General features: G+C 37.9%; 1 protein-coding gene across 2 annotated transcripts in view; it reads right to left on the bottom strand.

The window, feature by feature from the left end:
- Window positions 1–21,450, bottom strand: part of FSHR (follicle stimulating hormone receptor) — a 213,135-nt gene that overhangs the window by 94,611 nt on the left and 97,074 nt on the right. For both annotated transcript variants that reach the window (XM_052698362.1, XM_052698380.1), the window contains 2 exons: window positions 16,569–16,720; window positions 1,227–1,352 (listed from right to left, as the gene is read on the bottom strand). The gene's annotated coding sequence lies outside the window, so the exon portion shown is untranslated. The remainder of the gene's footprint in view (window positions 1–1,226; window positions 1,353–16,568; window positions 16,721–21,450) is intronic.

Here is a 21,450-nt window from a genome sequence, read left to right as displayed (position 1 = left end):
TAGGCTGAAGTATTACAGTTACAGCACTTCTACAGATTTCTTCCCAAACAACTGATTTAGTTTTACAAGACCATTTGACACCTAAATAGTGGGGGAACACTCACTGCTGATACCACACATCCATCTTACATAAAGGCAGCATCGTTTTGTGGTACATCTTTCACTGGTACTAAATTCCTTTTATAACAGAAGAGGATATAACCTTAGTAGGATTTCAAAGATCTAGAAGTGTTACTGTTATAGTTAGTAACAATACACAATAAAATGTCTTATAGCGCTCAATGGCTTTTTGACTGAGCCACTTTTATACTATAATTGCAGATAAATTTAAAAAAAAAAATAATGAAAGAGCAAAAAAATTTATTTTTTAATTAATAACTACAGGGGCGCTATGCTAGAAAAAAAATTGCAGGCCTTTCATAGAATGGTTAAAGGAAACAAATCACAAATCACAAATGTGAGATCTAGTTTGGAGTCATAGGAGGACAATGAGATTATTTTACCAATTTACTTAGGTCACACAGGCTGCAAAACTTTAAAATATTACATAATATATTACATATATAGGCAGTATATGTATCCATAGCCTAGTAAGTACAAGGATAAATGTCCACGCCTATTTACTACAGCATTCTTGCAACTTCTGAAGCAGAAGAATTAAGCTTGTTCTGGTCTCATTGTTGGGATAGATCATAAACTTGCAATTATTCTTCAAGTTAACCAGATAAACACTTTAAATCAAAATACTCAGTACTTCTTTGCAAATGTTTGAATTAAAATGCTACGAACTTTGGTTTCACGTTTCATTTTACGTTTGCACACTGCAAGTTTACTTTTAACAAGTTTACCAAATTGCATCCTCCTGTACTTCATCAGTACAGCATCACAACAAATCACTGCTGGATGGGTAACACGCCAGCTCTTCAGTATGACAGGAGAGGTATCAGAGAACATGTAGAGCTGGGTGTCACAGACATCTTCACTCTGCACTGACTTTGAACTCCTCCTCTTGTAACACACAATTCTCATTACCACACAGTAACTTGTTCTCAGTAGTTACTACAGAAGCATCTCTTAAATACAGTTCCTAAGAGCTATGCTTTCTAGTTGAATGTAGTAACCCAAATAACTGAGCATGCAGAATGCATGAATGCATTGAGAACTCTGAGAATGCAGAGTTCAAATACACCTGAAACACTATATACAAAACAATGATGTTCTGTTACCTGTTGAGATGTTCTGTATGGAAAATTGGAGGGATGGAGTCTCCTTTACTCTTGTACTGTTACTTAGGGCTCCGTACATCTTGTTTAACCACCAGAGCAAAGCAGGTGAAAGATAATCCATATTATCTAGTTTAAAAAAAATAAGAAAAATCAAACATCCTATCATCAACTGTTGTGTTTCTTTTCTGCCATGAGTACATTAAATTCGTTATTTGAATTTTATTTTTATATGCTAGTAGTAACAGTGGGATATTTGCCCAGAAAGGTTGTGGATGCTCCATTCCTGGAGGTGTTCAAGACCAGGTTGGGTGGGGCCCTGGGCAACCTGGTCTAGCACCAGATCTGGAAGTTGGTGGCCCTGGTGACAGGGGGTTAGATCTCGATGATCCTTGGGGTCCCTTCTAAACCAAGCCATTCTATGATCCTACAGAGTAAGAATGAGATACAATTAGCACTCTATTGTGCTGATGCAACTCATGATCAGAAAAAAGTGCAAGAAGTCTGGGTCACCACAGTATACCACTGGATATCTCACTCTCATCCATATTCCATTTTCCACACCCACTGCGTAACAATCTGGACTAGAGGTTTTCCTAACCAAGCTTGATTTTTCTTTAGTGCTTGCAAATATTTGACAAATACCTTGAAGAAAATACATTAGAATCAGAGACATAGAATCATGAAGGGTGGTAAGGATCTCTAAGATCACTACATCCAACCCCAACCCATCTCCTTCATGCCCACCAACCACATCCCTCAGTGCCACATCTCCACAGCTCTTGAACACCTTCAGGGACAGTGACTCCACCACCTCCCTGGGCAGCCTGTTCCAATGCATTACCACCCTTTCAGAGAATTTCTTCCTAATTTATTAAATTGAAAGAGGGCTTGTGATCACTGATTGTTCAGGAAGCTTTTTACTTTGATCGTTTGATACTTGTTGCCACTGGTGTGGTATGAGAGAATGACCACCAAGAAAAAGAAAACAACCTGGGTGAACTGAGTTAGATCATATGGCTCCCAGAATAAATCGACATTTGGAACAAAATTCCCAGTGTTTCATAAAATGTTTGAAATGAATTGAGACTATGCAAGAAATGATGAGAAAGAAACAACATCATAACACAAATACTATAACTCACGCTGACTGTTAGAAAAAAAACAGGAATGAGATGTCAAGAAAAAGAAAATAAACATTTTTGTTTTCTGGTTAACGTGAGGATAGGAAACGTACTGATGCATTTCTTTAAATGGAGATAATGTTCTACCAATCACAACCTGTTTTCCTACAAAAGAAATTAGATCCTTTCCTGGGGACAACAAAATAGGAGATAAAAAAATTAAAGTCTTACATCTCAGGAACAAAATATTTTATTCCCTTTCACTTTAGGAACACTAACAATATATTCGATTTGAGACTTTCTTCCCCCCAAGTGCTGGGGGAACACGCTGTGAAGGAGTTTGTTCATTAGGTTGCAGAAAGAGGCATTTTTTCAACTGAGGGGGCACTGTCTCCCATGGAGCTACATAACAAGGCAACACAGAGCCACAGGACTGTTATCTATCCCACCGATTGAGTGACTTGCTGTATGAAATTCTTCCCCCAGGCAGAATAAAAAGATGGGGCTATTTTTCAGTCTCTTTCTTTTGGCAATTCATTTTCAGTGAAATGCTTTCTTGTTGTAAGCAGAGCCTTGTGGTGTGCCCACTCTGGTACCAGCTGTTCACTGGGCTCTGTCACAGATATCATTGATCCAACAGAGGGAAGATGGGTTTTGGACTCTGATAAATGAATAGCAGCAGTCAAAGATGTCACGAGTGCCCTCCCACTAAAAGTTACCGAGCTGGCTCAGCAGGAAATTGTGCCTCAGCTGCTCTGGTTTGCAGACTTCGATGTCAAAGTCCCACTCACTATAAGCTCTCCACTGATGCAAAAAGTGCTGGTCTGAGGTGTTCAGGTCACAGTGCTCCAGCAGTACAGCTGCAGACAACAAGTGATGTCAGGATCATCTGACACAGACACAGCCAGATTTGCTAGAAGTTGTTTTTCAGAGAGCTCACTCTGTATTCTGAAATGACTCTTCTCTTTCCTTGTTCTCCACTTAGAGTAAATAGTGTCTGGCTCCCAGCACTTTTACAGGGAACATGAATGTGATGCGCTTCCCAGAGTATGGGTAATCAACTGGATGTTTCCATGGGAAAGGTAAATGTGGTCCTAAAGTACATTAAGAGAGTTACTCCAACACTGATTTAATAGACAAGCTGTTCTGGAAAACATCTGGAAATGTTGTATCTACATACATGCATGCATACATATTACTTTGGTTATCCCAGTTGTTTTTCCTTGGTCGTGAATTTGTTCTGAATCTTAATAACATTTTGGTAAATTTTTGATTTGAATATGAATTTTATGATGGGATTCTCAATATACACCAAATTCCCAGTCTTGAATATATTCTTATAGGAGAAATGAAGGCATGAATTAAGATTACTGCCAAGTGAGGGAGCCTCACAAGGAAATAAAGTGAAAGACTTTTAAATTTTAATAATATTGAACTGATGAAGTGTAAAATTTACCTTTCCCCCCCCCATCAAATTGTGGGAAGAATGCTCTTAATATCAACAACCCCAGTCTCTACAAAGATAAATAAATAAATACCAGTTTTCAAACACCATATGCAGAGCTGACAAAAAATGGAAAATTTGTGATAAACTGCTGTGAGCTGGGACACAGAATGCATTCCCAGCAAAGAAGAAGCTTTTTATTTGTTTAAAAATAATAATATTATTACTATATGACTGCAGTAGAACACTCAGGGGGTTTCAGTAGCAAGATACTAAAAAAACAAAAACTATGCAGCTTAAAAAACCTCTCATTCTCCTCCTGAAAGATCATTCTTGCCTGTAATAGACAAGCGTGAAATAAAATTGCCTTATGAACCTCGTCATAGCGTAATCATTGCTTTGGTCTTTGTGACAAGATGTTATTTAGCAGTACACTGCATTTATTCTAGGGCAGGTGTCAAAGACAAAGAAAGCACTTCTGAGAGCTATTAAAATTAGATGTGCATGTTCTTCACTCCCACTTTCCTTTCCCCTTTCCCTGCAATAGTCTCAGTATAGAAGCATGCCTTCAAACTGTACATGACAGCAAGGCAAAATTGTCCAGTTTTCTCTGAGCCACATGTAGGATCACTGTCAAGCATTGGAGGGATCACCTAGGGTTTGTTACATCTTTTGAACTGGATGACAGGAACTGCGTAGTCTCAGTATTTCATTTTTCATTTCTCACAGCCACAAGAAGGACCAGATGTACTTTAGGAAGCTACATTAGGGATCCTAATTCAATCAAACTCAGCCAACATACAAAAGGAATGTATTCAGGGGGAACTTTCAATATTTGTTCTCTTAGTAAATTAGGGCTTTTTTATAAATTCTACAGCAGCTTTGGAAGAAAGCCAACATCGACTTCAGGTATTTATAAAAATGTTTATAGATATAGCAATGAGACACTGCAAAGCCAGCTTTACAAATAAATCACCATTGACTGAGATAGAGCATACCTACTTAACAGCAAGGACCTCATAGATGATGGTTTAAAAAGGTTAATAGTCATCTTTTCCCAAGAAAAGAGTATCACATAACAGGGTTTCCTCACGTATAGAGAACAAAAGTTATTCAATCTGGCAACTTAAAAGCTATTTAAAATGCTAATATCTATATAAAAGTACACATTTAAACAGATACATGTCATATTCTTAACACTAGGACAGCAACAGAAGTGTCAAAATGCAATCTCTAGAAATATTAAAGGAAACACGATAGTAACTTGCCCCTCTGCCTCATTCAAGCAATTCTTTCAAGCTGGTTTTCTCTGACACCTGCAATACTCAGTGATAAATGCTCTTCAAAGATATGGTGTATAAGTACCATTATGTGTACGGGGCTGCTAAATCATGGCCTGAACCTCTGATAATCACCTCAGGCAAGCAATGAGTCAGCCATGGGAGCACAGGTGAAGGCAATTCAGCTGTGCTGTTTGAAGGGGTGGAGCCTGGCTGCACCTCTCCTAGTACCATGTAAGAGCTGAATGCCAGGGGGGAAGGATCTCTGCTAGAGATCTACTCCACCAGAGTTTACCATGCAAGCCCAGGATAGGGCGAGTATCCTTCTTTCCTACTCTAGTATAATAATTACATCAGCCAAGCTCCTGGATATACTACATCATCTGTCTTTCACTGATTGTACAATTATAGCACACCTATCTCAGAATTTAGCTATCAAAAATACAAAAAGTTATTGCTTCACTTAAAGAAAAAAACAACAACACAATTTAACTCTTCAGAGGAATGATCAGCTCAATGCTTGAGTTTATCCACCACACATCACCAATTTTTTTATTATACTTTGCAGTTTTAGCAAGGCATGGAAAAGCATTTGCTTGAAAAACGCTCCACAGATATATTCTTGCTCTCTATAGGAAAACTGCCTATTAAACAGCCTGTATCTATGCCACCTGAAATACTGCATAGCCTAGTAAAACTCTGAGATGGCACAAGGACAGGAGGCAGCAGACATGGTTGCTTTACAGAATCACAGAATTGTAGGGGTTGGAAGGGACCTCCAGAGATCATCAAGTCCAACCCCCCTGCCAAAGCAGGTTCCCTACAGCATGTTTGGATCATCCAAGAAAGTTAACAATCGTAATCTATTAAAAAAAAAAACTTGCTTACCCCTTTCCAAGGATCAGGGCTCACCAAACACTCCAAAAGAGAGAACCTCCAAGTAGAGAACTTTCCCCTGCAGCTGCCAGCCCTTAAATGAGGTTAGAGAGGGGTGGACTCTGGGTTTTTTATGCATCTGTTGGGAATTGCTTGCACCTGTGCTCCTAGGGCTTGCTACGCCCTTTTACCAGGTGCTCAATCACTGTTTCAGGCCGTGACCTACTGCTTCTCATATAGATGGCCACACTGATTCAGATTAAAAAGCAATTCTATCTCATCTTTGCTCTGGAGCTGAGGAAATCAAATTGCTTTTGACAGTATGAAATTTCTCTGGTGTGACTCTAAGGCACTGTGCTCACCTCTAAGCATTTCCTTGACTGAAAGCCACATTACCTCGCTGGAGGCCAATGGCCTTGCATATCAGGTGCAGCTGTTATGAAAGAACACCCGAGCCTCCTCCCCCACAGCTTTTTGTCCAAGTTTTCATCAGCAGTAGAGAGGGTTAGTGGGGAACCTGTTCCCCTTGTCTAGTTTTAGGATCAGGAGTGACAGCTGTGCAACATGAGTGGGCACTGAGTGGTTCATAATATGAACTTCACAGGGCACACCCAACCACGCTAAAGTCAGAGAAGCCTGAAGGACACATGCTATAAGCCAGAAAATTGCAATATAAAATATCTTCCTTATCTTCTGCCCCAGCTGGTGTATAAGTTCCTCCCATTGGAGATGGTAACTCCTTGTGGCATGAGGCAAATCAAAGCCTGCTAGGCATTCAAGTACTGCAGCATTAGCAAGGAAGGTAGCAAAGTGTCAAAGCCATGCTCTGTGCACTGTCCTGGCAGTTTTGAAGCTCACTTGAAGAAGTATGACAAAGTAAAAACCAGCTCCAGTAGGGCCCGAAGAAGTCAGTTTCTAGGTGAGAGCATCCATGGCTTAGAGAGGAGAAGAAAAAAAAAAAATAAAAAAAAATAATAAAAAAAGCCCACATCTAAAACACCCTGCTTTGTCAGAAAAGATATAGGTATGACGTTGAGTTGGGAGGCCAGGAAATCTTGAGGAAAAAAAAAAAAACTTTTATTTTTCTCAACAAAAATCCCTATTTCTACCTTTATTTCTCTCAGAAATCACAGACAGGCGGTTCAATATAGGACAACAGTCTGCTTTGCTGCCTGTTTTCTGAGCAATTGCTGAGATTTTCCAGAACCAAATTGAAGATGGTTATCTCAAATGATCTTTTAATAAAACTTACACAGAAAATATCCCATGGTGTTCTGAAAGTTGTAATTTCAGAACAGTTTGCTGCAGATAATACTTCTGGAATAAGTACCAACAACTTATTTCTTCTCCAAAGTCAATGCAGGGTCTCCACTGTGTTCATTTTCATCAAAAAATGGAACACTTCATGACACATTCTGGCATCTGCTACATAACTCATATCAAGTACTTGCATTTTCTATACTCAAATCTAAATATGACAAAAATAATTCATAGTCAAACAGTTCATTTTTACTATCCCTTAGTGACATTCAGCTTCTTTTGTTCTAACTGCCCATATGTCCAGTGAGACCAATCATTCTCTACAGACAGATCCATTTTTAGAAAGAAATGAGAAAATCTTTCATATGCTATATCGCCACATTGAAAAAGTTTAATCTCCATCATGATCCTTCTGTTTTCTGCAGGCAAGTGCTAAAAGAAATGGATCCCACATAAAATCATTATCTTGAACTGAGTCAGAACCAGAAGCAAATGAAAACTGAATCTTATTTTCAGCTATTTGATGGGCTGCACAGGATCTGACAGTGGGAACACATACCGTCCCAAATGCCCATCTGGGTGAAGTCTCCAGGTTAGCAGCACAGAAAGGCTTATCAGCCATGGTTTTCATATTTTCTTCATTAAAAAGGAGGTTAACAATCTAAGAGTTGATGCACATTTTGAAATCTTATTTCACTTCATATAACCACTAAAGACAAGGTCCAGTGTGCTAAGTAACTTTGGGCATACTTCTAACCATTAGTAAATGGTTCCTACTTCCTCAGTTTGTGCTATTCTTTTCAAGCTCTGCTACTGTACAAGGAAAAGATACAACTCTTCCTCCTTATCTCTTACACATATGTGAAAGGGACCTGTTTTTTCTGTACAATGCAAGTGTGATGCAAAAAAGTCAAATCTGACCAAGCAGGAACACATAAATGACAAGAAAACTCAGGATAGAAGATCAATAGCCACTTCGTTTTGTATCTTCTTGTTCTATGTCTTATTATTACCCTCCCAGTATTGCTTTGAATTACACAAAACATCTATATCCTCTGAATTCCTTAAGGTCTGACTCAGTGTGTATTTGTGTGTGTGTGTGCATGAGTGGGAAAGAGGAAGGAATTCAGAAAAAAATTGCTAAAGTACTCCAAATCTTTTCTTAGTCTGAAATAAATAAAGAAGGATTTTAGCCTTCTACACATTCAGTTAAAATGCACAATGCTTTCTAATAAAAGTACTTGATAAGTTCAGTCTTCAGGAGATGCCTTGCCCTTCATAATTGCCAAGGAGCATATGACTGATTTCCAGGGAAACTGCTACTCTGGTTGAAATTCAGTGCATAACCAAAACTTTAATATCACACACACACAAACATATCTCTGAAGAGACAGAGAAATAGGCAAATACTGATGTGCTCTTCTAAAATAAAATCCAACACTCCCAATACTCTTTGCCTACTTGCAAGGACAGATTGTCATTGCCCTGATGATGGCAGAACAGTGAGAATACTGGCTGCCATTTAAGTTAAGTTTTATAGTTTCATCAACAAGCAACACAGAAGTCTGGATTCTGTTCTGGCTGACCAAATGCATTTCAAGTTCAATTTTCACCTAATCTATAAGCCAAATTATGGACTTTAGTTGCCTGGAGGCATTACTAGCAAGAAGAAAAATGAAGAACATTACTATTATCCTCCAGGTTTGGAAAAAAGTGCTGTATCTCTAAAATCTTTAGAAGATGAAACTTCTTTGGATGCAGTGAAAAGTATTGTATAAGTTCTGCCATTTAGACCTGAGGAAATCTAGCTGAGTAAAACAAGTGGTGTATCACAACAGGAGACACAGCAGAAAAAAAAACAGAAAGGGAAAAAGATGATTGGACAAAACTAGATTTCAACAACTGTATGTATTAGTTACTGGTGGATGCTGAATCCTGCCATATCACTGAATGTTTAAGAATAAGTCCATATACACATTCTGTAATTGAATGCCAAGAAAAATGAAAATATATTGTTTTATTGCTACTGTTCATTGATTTATCGAAGTGATTTATTGTTGTTGGACAAGAAGACCAACAAATCATTTTGCTGACACCATCAGCTGCCTTAACTAGGTTGTCAGTTCACGACATTAAAGGTAATGGATGGTGATTATTTTACTGTAATGGGTTTAATCAGTACTTTGAATGACTTAGCAGTCTTGTCATAGTATAACCAACTCATCATTCATCAAGGCAGCATTTTGTTTACCAACATCATCTATAATTCATTTGATTGTTGACAATCATCAGCAAATACCTCTCAGGCTAAGTTCTATCAGAAATGAAAATCTGCACAGCTGCAGCATACTAACTAACTCCACAGACTACAGCCAGAGTAGAAATGTTGGAAGTTGTTTGCTGCCTCTCTCCAAGAAGAGGTGCTGCCAGCCAAGTCTGCATTCACATGGGCTGCTTATCAGTCCAGTATTAGTATCGACAGCACTCTGAAATACACAGTGCTTGTTTTGCTTTGTGGGAATCCTCCAGGCAAGCCTTGAGTTCAGTAATAAACAGAAATTTTGGTGTATTTTAGAAAACAAAAGTGTGATCAACCTGTTCTGTATTCCCATGAGAGTAACTTGTCTGATTTTCTCTGAATCACCATTCACTTACTTGTATTCCGAATCACTTACTTGTATTATGATGAAAATAATACAAAGAAAGTGTGAAGAGCTCCAGACTCATAAAACTTCCTACTAACTTAATAGAAAAGGGTATCTAGTACTAGAGACACTGTGGTGGTACCATCTTAAGACAGGCCGTTAACTCAGTTAGTTGTACTATGTCTTTTACAGGGAAAGGAGAGGACTCAAATTGCTGAGAACGCTTCATATTAAGCTGGTGGGTTAACAGCTTAACTCCCCACATTGGTATCTTATTAATATAAATTGATGGAAACTTTCTACAGCTCCAGTAGCTTTTGTTCTAGCTGTTAGTGCCCTTTTTTCTCTGACTTTTGTATCACATATCTCAACATTGATATTCTGCCACTGATGCATGAATAGAGAAATATTCCATATGCAGCAAAAGAAGAGTATCAAAGTTCTGCCTTTAAGAGAAAGACACTGGCTGAGAGAGACACAAGTGATGGCTGTTCCACATATCTTAATGCGGAACAAAACCATTTCAAAGTTTTGTGAGATTCCTTTACAATTCAAAAAAAAATTTGATCAGTGTATTAAATATGCAAGAGAACTGCAGAAAAAGAGTTTAAATGAATGAAATTTAAAAAGAACATCCAACCAAAGCAAGAACTATTCACACTTTTTAATGCATACTTAATATTTGGCCTCAAAATTCTTAACCACCAAAAATGAACGCATTTTGGATGTATGTGAAACAAACGTTGAAGATAGTAGTTTATAAAGAAAAAATGTTATCTCGAAGCTCTATTTCAACCACAAACCAGCATTCTAGTTGGAGGATAAGAGTAGAAATGTCTGATGTAGAACAGAAATAGCATTTAAAACAATGGAAAACAGGAAATGTTCTTCTTCTTGCTCAGGAGGAAATGTACTTCCAGATCTACAAACATTCATATAAACTTTTCCTGAAAAGATACAGAGAAATAATGGCAGCCATATATAGCAATAGGAATAAGGTATCAAGCATTTTTATAATACCCAGGCAATATCCTTGATGGGGCTATCCATGGATTAGAGATCATCTACAGTAGAGAAATTTCTTTTATTGCAGTTAAAAGGAGGCTAAATAATGTATTAGAGATTTCTTCCAACATAATAGTCTTTTTCTTGTAAAGGTGAACCTGAAATGAATAGACTGAAGTAATAAAGACCGATACATAGCCTCACAAATGTCATTACTATAAAGTGGAAAGACATCAATGCCAAGCAAAACCAAGACTACAGAAACCACAATTAAGCAATAAAGACTCTTTAACGAGTAAAAGAGCAATTGATATGAGTGCTAGATGGAACTTCTCCTAAATACCTAGTTCAACACGGCAAAATTATAAAGCCAGATATTTTTTATTTCCACAATGTAGTTTGCAAGAACAACTTTCTGTATCTGTACATTTCTTTACAAATTAAGTAAGGCCTACAATTATTGAGCCTCAAGATTGTTTAACTTCGCAGATACATTCCCTGTGTTTAGTACAGAAATCTGCAGCTTAAATGCTTTGAGTGCTTAGAATGGTGTAAGATCAGAACCTGTTTCAGATGATCCAGCCTTGCACAGACTTAGCAGGCACCAGGTTACCTCATCAGAAAGGTGTTCTGGCACTTCACAGGACATCCTACCCAAAAGGCAGTTGCTATCAACAATGGTGAACAAAGCAAACCTTAAATATATGCACAGAGAGAAGCTCAATATTTTGTCTACCTTTAAGTATTTTGTTGATGAAACCTGGTCTGGTGTGGGTCTTTTATTTTTAATTTCTTTCAATTAGCTGCCTGTTGGTCCAATCTCAAGTCTGCTTCCTGCCAACAAAATCTTCTGTTACATTACCTTTCCCCCTTCAGCTGCCAATTGTTATGCTTCCCTGACAAAGACTTTCTTAAAGACTCACCTTCTCAACATTTAAGATGTTTTTTTTTTAAGATGTTAATTTACATCTGTGTAGTCAGAGATTTATGTGCCCTACAACCATTATTTCCAAGCTAGTGAACTAGCATGCAAAGTCAACTTCTAAACAGACTTTTAGTTTAGAAGATATTTTACTGATGTCAGTAGCAGCACTGGGCATATTAATAGCAAAATAAATGAGGCACATTAATAACAAGTGCTTTCGTGCAGATGCTTTCATGGCACACTGCTTTCAGAATATGCACAAGTATTTGGAAGGAAACATGTTAAGACATCAGCACACACATGAAGTGAACTGTGAGTATCATGTTTAGCTTGGAAATGAATGTGCATCCAGCACAGCATCTCTTGGATACCTGGCAGGAGAGGAGACTGAAAAATATACTGTGCCAAGGTTCAATTTACCCAGCTCAGGTAGTACTAGCTCTGCAGATACAGTGGTGCTGACCTCAGGCTGCAATGCTTTAAAAAATACCATACCAAGTGCCATGCTAGTGGGCTTCATTGAGCTTCTAGAGAGAGGGGGGAGTCAAAATCCCTCAGCACAGGATTGATTTGAGCACCTCGTAGAGATAATTCACACTTCAGTACTGTTAACCATTTCATTTTACTTGTGAAAGAAGGGAGGGCAGATAACAAATCACATTGGAAACTACATTCATGCTTCCAGCAAATCCAAAAAATCGAGAATGGGAAGGTGTATTCAGCTGAAGAAAATGGAAAAGTGCATACTAGGAAATCAAATCTAAAAATCATAATATGTACAGACAAAAGAGAATTTTAAGGATGAAATTACAAAGAGGAAAGATAGTTTTCCAAAAGAGTGTATCAGTAGTATCATGTCTGCCAAACAATTTCTAGAAGCAGCAAATGGTCACTATTTATCAGAGCTCTGAAATCCATTATTTCAGTGTTTGATAGGAAGCAAGAGAAATGGCACACTGGATCATTTCTTTCCAGGAGAAAAGTCACATTGACTGCCTCAAACTGAAACGTAACCAAGGAAGGTTTAAGATTAGGAAAGAATAGATACTAATATTCAGTAAGAGCCTGAAAACAAATCACACATGAAAGCACTCCTTGCTTAAACAAGCTTCAGTGGAGATACATAGATTTGTGAGCCAAGTTTTTCTTTAAAAGATTAATGGAAAACTCAGTAAAGTTCAGATCAGTAAATCTCATTTTTATATCAAGTGAATTGATAAAAACTGTAATAAAGGAAGAAGTAGCAGACACACAAATAAATACAACATAGAAGAACCGAGACACAAAGTCATGTCTCTTGAGGGTATTCAAGTTCGCTGAAAGAGTTGATAAATGGGAATGAGGCCACTTCGATTGATCTGCTCCACTTGGATTTCCAATAAGGTTCTGACAAGGCTTCTCACCAAAGGCTCTTAAAAAAATTAAATTGTATGGAGCTACAAGCTATGTCCTTTACAGAATTAATGAGTTATTAAAAGGTAGAACATAAAGCATAAGAATAGTCATTTTTCATAACACATCAAAACTGTGGGCCTGTATGAGCCCTCTTCAGCATATTAAAAGCTCAAGAAAGCAATGAATAGTAAGACGGCAAAGTTTCTTCGTGATTCAAAATTATTCAGAGTACTAAAAATGAAAACTGACTGTGACAAGTAGCAGAATGATCTCACAATACTGTGCGACGAGACAATCAATCAATGTCAGATGAATTTTAAAGTAAAGCATTTGGGGAAGAACTAGTCTAAATATGTATATATTAATGTACTTTAAATTATCTCTCAGCATTCAGGGAAGATCTCAGAGTCATTAAGGATAGTTCTTTGAAAATGTCAGCTCATGGCTTAGAGGCACCAAGAAGGAAAATAGACTGGTAGGAATCATTAAGAAGGGATGAAAAACAAAAGCAAAATCAGTATTATACCGCCTTATAAGCCTACAGTGTATCCACAGCTTGAATGCTGCATGCATTTTTAGGCAACCCACCTCTAAATGGATACAGCAGCAGATGAAAGCCAGTAGAGGCAACCAAGTGCTTATTCCTTATGCCTGAGTTTGATCTGGTACTTTTTCAGTTCTGTAATTTCAAGCAGTAGTTTTAAGTCTAGGAAAAGCAAGTAGATTTTTCTCTCTGACCACAATCTATAACTAAAATGTCAAAACTTGTTGCCAAGGATGCTTTGGAGAGAAAAAGAAATCTGTGGAAGAATGACCTATAAATGCCAGAAAAAAGCATGACTAATACAACAAACTTGGTCAGTATGTCAATAGCCACAGACTGCCAGAATTTGGGAAAGTGATGGGAGAAGTGTAACTGCGTACTTGCTCCACTCATTTGTTATTTTTCACAGATACCTACTCCTGGACTATATTAAAAACAAGATAGAAGTCTACATGAATCACTGACCACCCTTAGCAAGGGACATCCTTGTGTTTCTCATCTGCAAAGTGGTTTACAAGAAGAAACACGAAGAGAACAGAGGTGGACATCATAAAAAAAGAACAGACCTGAAATCTCTCACATTCCCATTCTATCATGTCACCACACTCTACCTGCCTCTGCTTTTTCAAGCCTAAATCAATGACTTTTCAACTAGACCTTCACTTTCTCAGTTATTGAAGACTACATTAGAAGTTACATTTCAGATATGTTAGCACAATGCCATATGTATAGAGATTGAAACTCTAAATGGGACCTCTAAAATGTAACTAAAATATTAATTCAAGTCTGACAAAAAGAAGATTTAGAAGTGGTATCCACTTACAAAATTATCTGCATGTTATTATGCTTACCTGAAGCTACCTATAAAATATCTACATGAAATATGAAAAGAATAGGAACAAATAATTGTTAGCATACTTGTACACAGGTTAAAAGGTCTTACCTTATGGAGGAGATACACCTGAAAATTCAATCATGAGACTTTGTTCCTCTGCATCAACACACATCATCTTGCACTTTTTAACTGGCTAAACTAAAGTAAGGAATCACATTGGACTCAAAAATAGAACAGATAAGAAGATCTGGTACACTGTAGTACATTTTAATGTATATGGGGGTAGAGACTCTTGAGTTAGCCCAGCCTCTTTGGAGTCTGCATCACACTTCAGAATTTTTTAAAAATGTTTGGTTTGACAGAAGAGAATGATGGTGTTTATTTTCTCCCCACAGAACTTCATCCATTCAAGTTCAGCGAAGTCTCAAATGGAATGAAGACAGATTGAGTTGGAAAAGGAAAGGATACCTGTAGAACAGCCAAGGGAAGCTCCAGCTTCAACCTTCATGGAATTTGTTTTGCTCCTCATTTACCTGAATTTGTCAACAGCAACTGTACCATGCTTGTAAGCAGCTCTGCTTGACTTTATAAGAACACGTTGGCAAAAAAGAAACAAATTCTTCCACAGTTTTTTATTACTTTCAGAATGTCATCAGAGTTTCAAATTCAAGCAATCAATGTGAACGAGAATAGACTATAAAAGCAAAGATTATTGCCTCAGAAATAGCTCTGCTTTCCATGCCTTTCAATAATGAAGCAAGAATTTTATGTAAGATACCAGAGCGATCAGCATGGTATAAAGGACAAAGAGACAAATACATAATTAGATATCAGAAAAAAACCCAAACATTTATATACATATTAGATTTTACACATTGCTCAAGAAAGAGCTAGAAAGAGGGCCATCCTGCTATTTTTGCACTCTTAAGTCTACATCTGCAAAGTACGTAGGATCTACCTTTCAAAATCTGAACTTAAAACTTCTGTGCTGCACTGAGAAAATGAAATGCTACTACCAGAAAAAAAACAGTGCAAAAAAGTTAAATGTATTCCTGCAAAAATGCAGTGTGTAAATTGCATGCAGATGAGTTGTCATTTTCTAAGAGCTCATCTTCTCCCATTGGAAAAGCAAAATGTAACTCTAAAGCATGCTGTTCGCAAGCTGTTTATGAGCTATTAAAAAAAACTAGAAGACATACTCTGTAAATTCTATTTTCACCTGTTCCTTGCTGATGAAATACAGCTGAAGACCTACTTTTAAAACACAAAGCTAATTTATTCCTTGCTATGAGCCAGAGAGAAATTCTGGGAGCGTCTTTGATCATGAAGACATATTCTATTGTGAAATATTTGCCAGTTGCTTAGATTAAGAAAGACTGGGGTTTTTTGGTCAAACTCTGTCAATGAAATAAGTTTTCTTTATACTGAACATTTTAAAATGCTTAGTCTTTTTTTTTTTAATTAAAGTTATTACAAATTTACTGCTGTTAGTTTAACTATTTCCTTTTTATTTTTACATTATTATGCATAAGTCAAAATTATACAGAACTCGCCTAGACTGCTAAAACGAATTTACTATTGTAGTCAGTTTAGAAATGCTCAAATAACAGCTATTAAAATTTCCAACTTACAGCACAAGCACTTAAAATAAAAACAACCCAACCTCCAATCCTGCAAACTAAAATCACAGCTAATCTTCAGTGATAGCTGAAACTCCCAATGATCTTAATGGTAATAGAATAAACCATAAAAAAACCAATGTTACTCTCTGCCTGTTCAGATAATGCATGTGGTTTATATTTGAGAACGTTATGCCATGACATAATGTGATAAACTTTTCCTGTTGAATGACTTTCACTAATCTTTCTCAAAACTATACCTGCTTTTTTAATTAATTTCATGGGAGGTTTTACAGACTTGTTCTTTTGAAATAGAATGAAAAATAGTCATTGATCTGTCAACGTTCCCTAAGACAAGGAGAAAAAAATAAAATTGAAAACAACTTTGCCTACCGATGTCCCATTATAGGTTCCTCATGACCTAACCCAGTTTTTAGGAAGGATTCAGCATTCCAACTCATTTAGATCCAGCAACAGTGAGAGGTGGGAGGCTTTAATGGTTCCAAAAATCTGGGATGCACAGAGGATGGGCCACCATTCTCCATCTGCACAAACAGAACAACAGGAAGAGAATATTATAAAAAGCTGTACATCTGCGTGAGTAAACTCGGGCCATATATTAAACAGTCACCTGACAGCTATCCTCGCAGGATATTAATTAGAGACTGAGCTAGAAACAAATATGATAAATGTGCAATTCCAATTCCCTCTCCTTTCAAATGTGGCTTTTATGCTGTATTTGAGGACACAAACATAATAGCACTCTCAAAATATCATTTTACCCCTTTTAATGTAACATTTATTCTGTTATGTTGATTTCGTTCATCTCTGAGCTGGAATTTAACAGTAGATTAGATCACTTTAGAGCTTTTGTTACTATGGTAACACTGCACTGCAGTTATATTTCTTCACCTCCAATCTTGATTTTGAGGTGACTGGTTATATTTATTCCCAGCCTTTACAGGATCTCAGTGTGATGGAAAAGCATTTGGTAGAAGAAAAATGTTAGCATAAGTTCCCACCATAAGGTGGGCAATCCACACTAGTCAACTTGTGTTAAAGGTTAAGTATGCTTCAGGTTAAATGCAGTCACTTAACTTTTGGGGGCTCTAAGTTCTAAATTAAATTATATTACAGATGACCAAAATTTCCACGGGTCACCCTTGGGTCTCTTCTCCTAATGCCTTAGCCTCAGAAATAGTATAATGCTGTGGAAGTACTCTGAAAGCAGATCAGCTCAAGATTCTTTCTTCAAAATATAGGAAAATCAAACATCAAGAAGATGTTGCTGGATGCTCTACAAAACCTCCTTCCTCATGGAAGATGTGCTCCATGCTACAGAGAACATCTGCACTTTTGGGCTGCAAGATATGGAGAAAGTCCTCAGTCCCACAAAGCCCAACCTTCCCAGAAGGATCTCATGCAAAAGGCAAAGTGCTCCTGTGAGGGGAAGATGTTGTTTGGTCACCAAAAATATTCATGAGCACTAAACACTCACAAAAAGAGAGATAGGATTAGCAACCAGGCTTCTTAAAAACATCATCTGACACTGGTAATTTTAAGCTAAGAAGTTGCTCACATAGAATGGCTTAAGCATATGGAGCTTAATCTTCCCAGCCTTCCTCTGCAAAAGGACAATGATTCCTCAGCCAAGGCAGCCCATGTACAGATAGACTTAGTGAACACAATTCTTCTCGGGAGTCAGGAATTTCAGAAAACTGCTAAGGAAGCGTAAGCCTATTTTCTTACAAAACTAGGACTGATGTCATGGATGGAATACAGCAGTTCTATCTGAAAGTGAGAAAAATCTTCACTGTAAGGGTGAAAGAGCACTGGAACAAACTACCCAGAGAGGTTGTGGAGTCCTGCACAACCTGCTGTAGGGAACTGCTGTAGCAGGGAGTTGAACTCAATCATCTCCAGAGGTCTCTCCCAAACCCTACAATTCTGTGATTCTGCATTGTCAGCAATAGTCCCCTCTAGGCATTCTGTTTTTTGGGCTTCCTTTCTTAATGGGAAATTTCAAGAAAAATGTTTGGACAAATTATTGCACAGAGCATTTTTCCCACACTGCTTTTTTTCTGGAATACTTTCGTCATCCTGTGAAAACCAAGTCAACTTCAGACAACTCAGGAATGTGTAAAATACAGCTTACACACAGAGATAAGAGTTTCATTTCTGGAAGCTACATGTCCCAAAATAAATCCTCTTTCCCTGGTAATGCCGGAGCCTCAACTCCCAGTCCTACCTCCTCCATTCTCAAATATTTCTGCATCTCTACGAACTCCCCAGCTACACCCGAAAAGCACAACCAAAAAAACTTTACTGCAGACAGCAGGAAGCATTAATTACTTTTTAATTAGTGACATTACATTAGCCTAATTCTACCCGCAACCACAGGGTGGCGATCACGTTCTTTGCTATCAAATTAATGGCTGATGGATTGCAAGGTCACTTTGAACAAACAAACGGTGCATTTTTCTCAAAGGAGACTTTCTTTTCTAATTCCTTCTAGTGCTGGAGAATTGCAGAATACATCTCATCCCACCTGCACCTCACTGTCTTCACTGTAAATCTAAATCTCAGTTGGTCTTGTTTCCTCTTTCCCACCCTCTAACTATGAGTCCAATGAAAATCATCAGATGATATCATACTAATGTTCACTTCAACCCAGCAATCGTTTTAAGGCTTGCAGGATCTCTCTCGTAAATATCTCTGATTGAATAGAATTGGTAATCACTAAACTGCATACAATAAAAATAACATATAGGCAGCCACAGCAGTAGCTCACTAAAGCTCTACTAGGTCTATCCTTGAGTCAATGAAAGAACTTAATATTTCACCACCTCTTCGATCATTTTTTTATAATATAATTTTACAGAAGAATAGTACCTGAAATGTAAAATTTGCCTGTAAGAAAAATGTACAGGTTTTCTTGTTGGGTTTTTGTTTCTCTGAGCTACTCCTTCCAAAGACAGGAGAGACAAAGATGATAGGAATTCACAAATAAATCAGGAGCAACTGCATGAGATCCAGTTAATTTTGAACAGTACAAACAACAAAAAAAGTAAAAAATAAAATAATTAAAATGCACGATGCAGAGCAGAATAATACCTGTGCTTGCAATTAAGAGAAAGTGGATTTGCTAAGCATTGGACACACCTGTGAGAAAAGGGAACACTTTGGGAATTAAAGCACAGAGGTAATTTCTGTACAAAAAGACAGCTTGAATGGTCTACAGTTGTGTGATCAATTGCACGTTTGGCTGTAAATCTGCTCACTGGCAGACTTGTGTCTGCTTCGTACAGGACCAAGTAAGGACACAGAAGAGAAGAGGAGAATCAGACTCTGCTCTATGCACTCTACCTAAACATTCACAGTTTTCCAATTTTGTTTCAAAATAAAAAATGTATTTGCAACTATACAGACAAATGAAAGTTTACATACAAAGTAGGCCAGGCTGATCCTGATGGAGTGAGATAACCTGTCCAGAATGAAGAAGATTATGCCCTAAAGGAAAAAATTAAAATTGGCAACTTATTTAGATGCAAATATTCTTACATTTATTCCATGCTTTGCTCGGTAGGAAAAAGAGAAATAGTGACTATCTGATCTGTACCGCAGCAGAAAAAGCCAAAACTGTCGAAGGTACATTGGGTTGATGTAGTACTACTGAACAGAAGCCTTTGGCTGTAGAATGGGGGTACATGGGATACAATACTCACATTGGTTCAAGACACCAGAGAATAGCATGATGCATAGAAAATTGTCATTCACTTGGTGCCATACAGTGATACTGTCACAAAACCAGGCAGAAGCAGCATCCTTACCTGGACTTGTTTTGAAGGATCAGATTCACCTTTTGGATGAGCGTTAATGTGCACTTGCTAAGACCTGTCATAGAAAACAATCAGTGCCTTCTATCTATACATGAAACATTTCAGCAGTATTGGTGGAAACTGTCTTCCTAACACCATGGTGTACAGAACCATACATATATCTTTACACTCACAGTGCAGACCCATCCTCCTTTATCAGGTATCACCATTCTTGAGTTTTAGCAAGCATAGTGAGAGGAGGCTGCCATTCAATAGAACAAAGAAAACCTGTCCCCTTGCTGTATCTTCAGAAGAGCTCTGGCTCTCTGGAGGGTCCAGCAGGTGGAAGTGGCTGGAAGTAGGAAGCTTGCTTAATGTGGTGGCTGAATCAGCCAGCATATTGGTGGGGCTAAAAGATCTTTCAAAAAATGCCAGCACAGCAAGGAACTGAGGAAATATCAGAAAAGGTTAGGCTGAGACACTTAAAAAGAATTGTGGATATTTCAAAAGATATTCAGACAAGCACAGATCACAGGTAGTGTGCTAGCCCCGAAAGGAAATTCAGTGAAGTAACTGAGAAACAGAAGAAACAGGAACAAACTTTTATCCATGGTCAACTGTTCTCTACTGCAAATTCAGTTCAACCTGTTCTCAGAATGAGACAGATGCTCCTGAAGAGAAAGATGAACTCCAGACAGAGGTCTGTAATAACTTCAGTAACTGTCGTGCTCCTACAGGGGAGCATGCATGGCAGTTTAAGTTGCAACCGTTGTATCAGACATGCCTTTTCTTTCAGTCTTGCTATCAGTGGGCAGAGTGGGTCTCAAATCCTATCCAGGTGAAGAACCTGAGAACTGAGGGATGGTGCAGGAATACGACTGTGCTACTTCTCCTTCCCCTTGGGAGTGCAGCAGCAGCTTCACATCTCTCCATGATAGCATTCAGGCCAGCAGCACTACCTTACTTGGAAAATGGGAGCAGCTCTTGGATATAAGAGGGTTGTGTCTCAATTAGGCTTCTGGGACTGGAGTTGGTAAAAAATTTGTACTGAAGCATTGAATTAAGCAAAGCAGCCTGGCTGGCAGCCAGAGCCTCCAGCCAGAAGTGAATAGAATCCAATTTGACTTAGAGAAACTTTAGTCACAAGTGACCACTTTGAAGTCTAAGAGGTCAACCATGATTTCCAATCCAAAAAAAAAAAAAAGAAAAAAAAAAGAAAGAAAAAAAGCCAATACTAGCACTAACAGAGGTGCCCAAGTGCCTAAATATTTACCTTGCTTAGCATTTCAGGCTAATGCAGCTCTTTCCCGACTTTCAGAACAATTTTTTTCACTAGAACATTTCTTCTGGTCCAAGTATAAAAAAACAACAAATTATTATCCATGTTTCTTTTCACTGCTGAGTTTGAGTCCCTCATTTTGGTGAGACGAGTATGGCTGGTCTCACACATTTTCCTC

Source organism: Tympanuchus pallidicinctus, unplaced genomic scaffold (assembly GCF_026119805.1).
Source record: "Tympanuchus pallidicinctus isolate F22 unplaced genomic scaffold, pur_lepc_1.0 scaffold1, whole genome shotgun sequence".
Classification (NCBI taxonomy): Eukaryota; Metazoa; Chordata; class Aves; order Galliformes; family Phasianidae; genus Tympanuchus; species Tympanuchus pallidicinctus.
The sequence above is the reverse complement of the archived record's forward strand: the minus strand, read 5'-3'. Positions and strand labels throughout refer to the sequence as shown.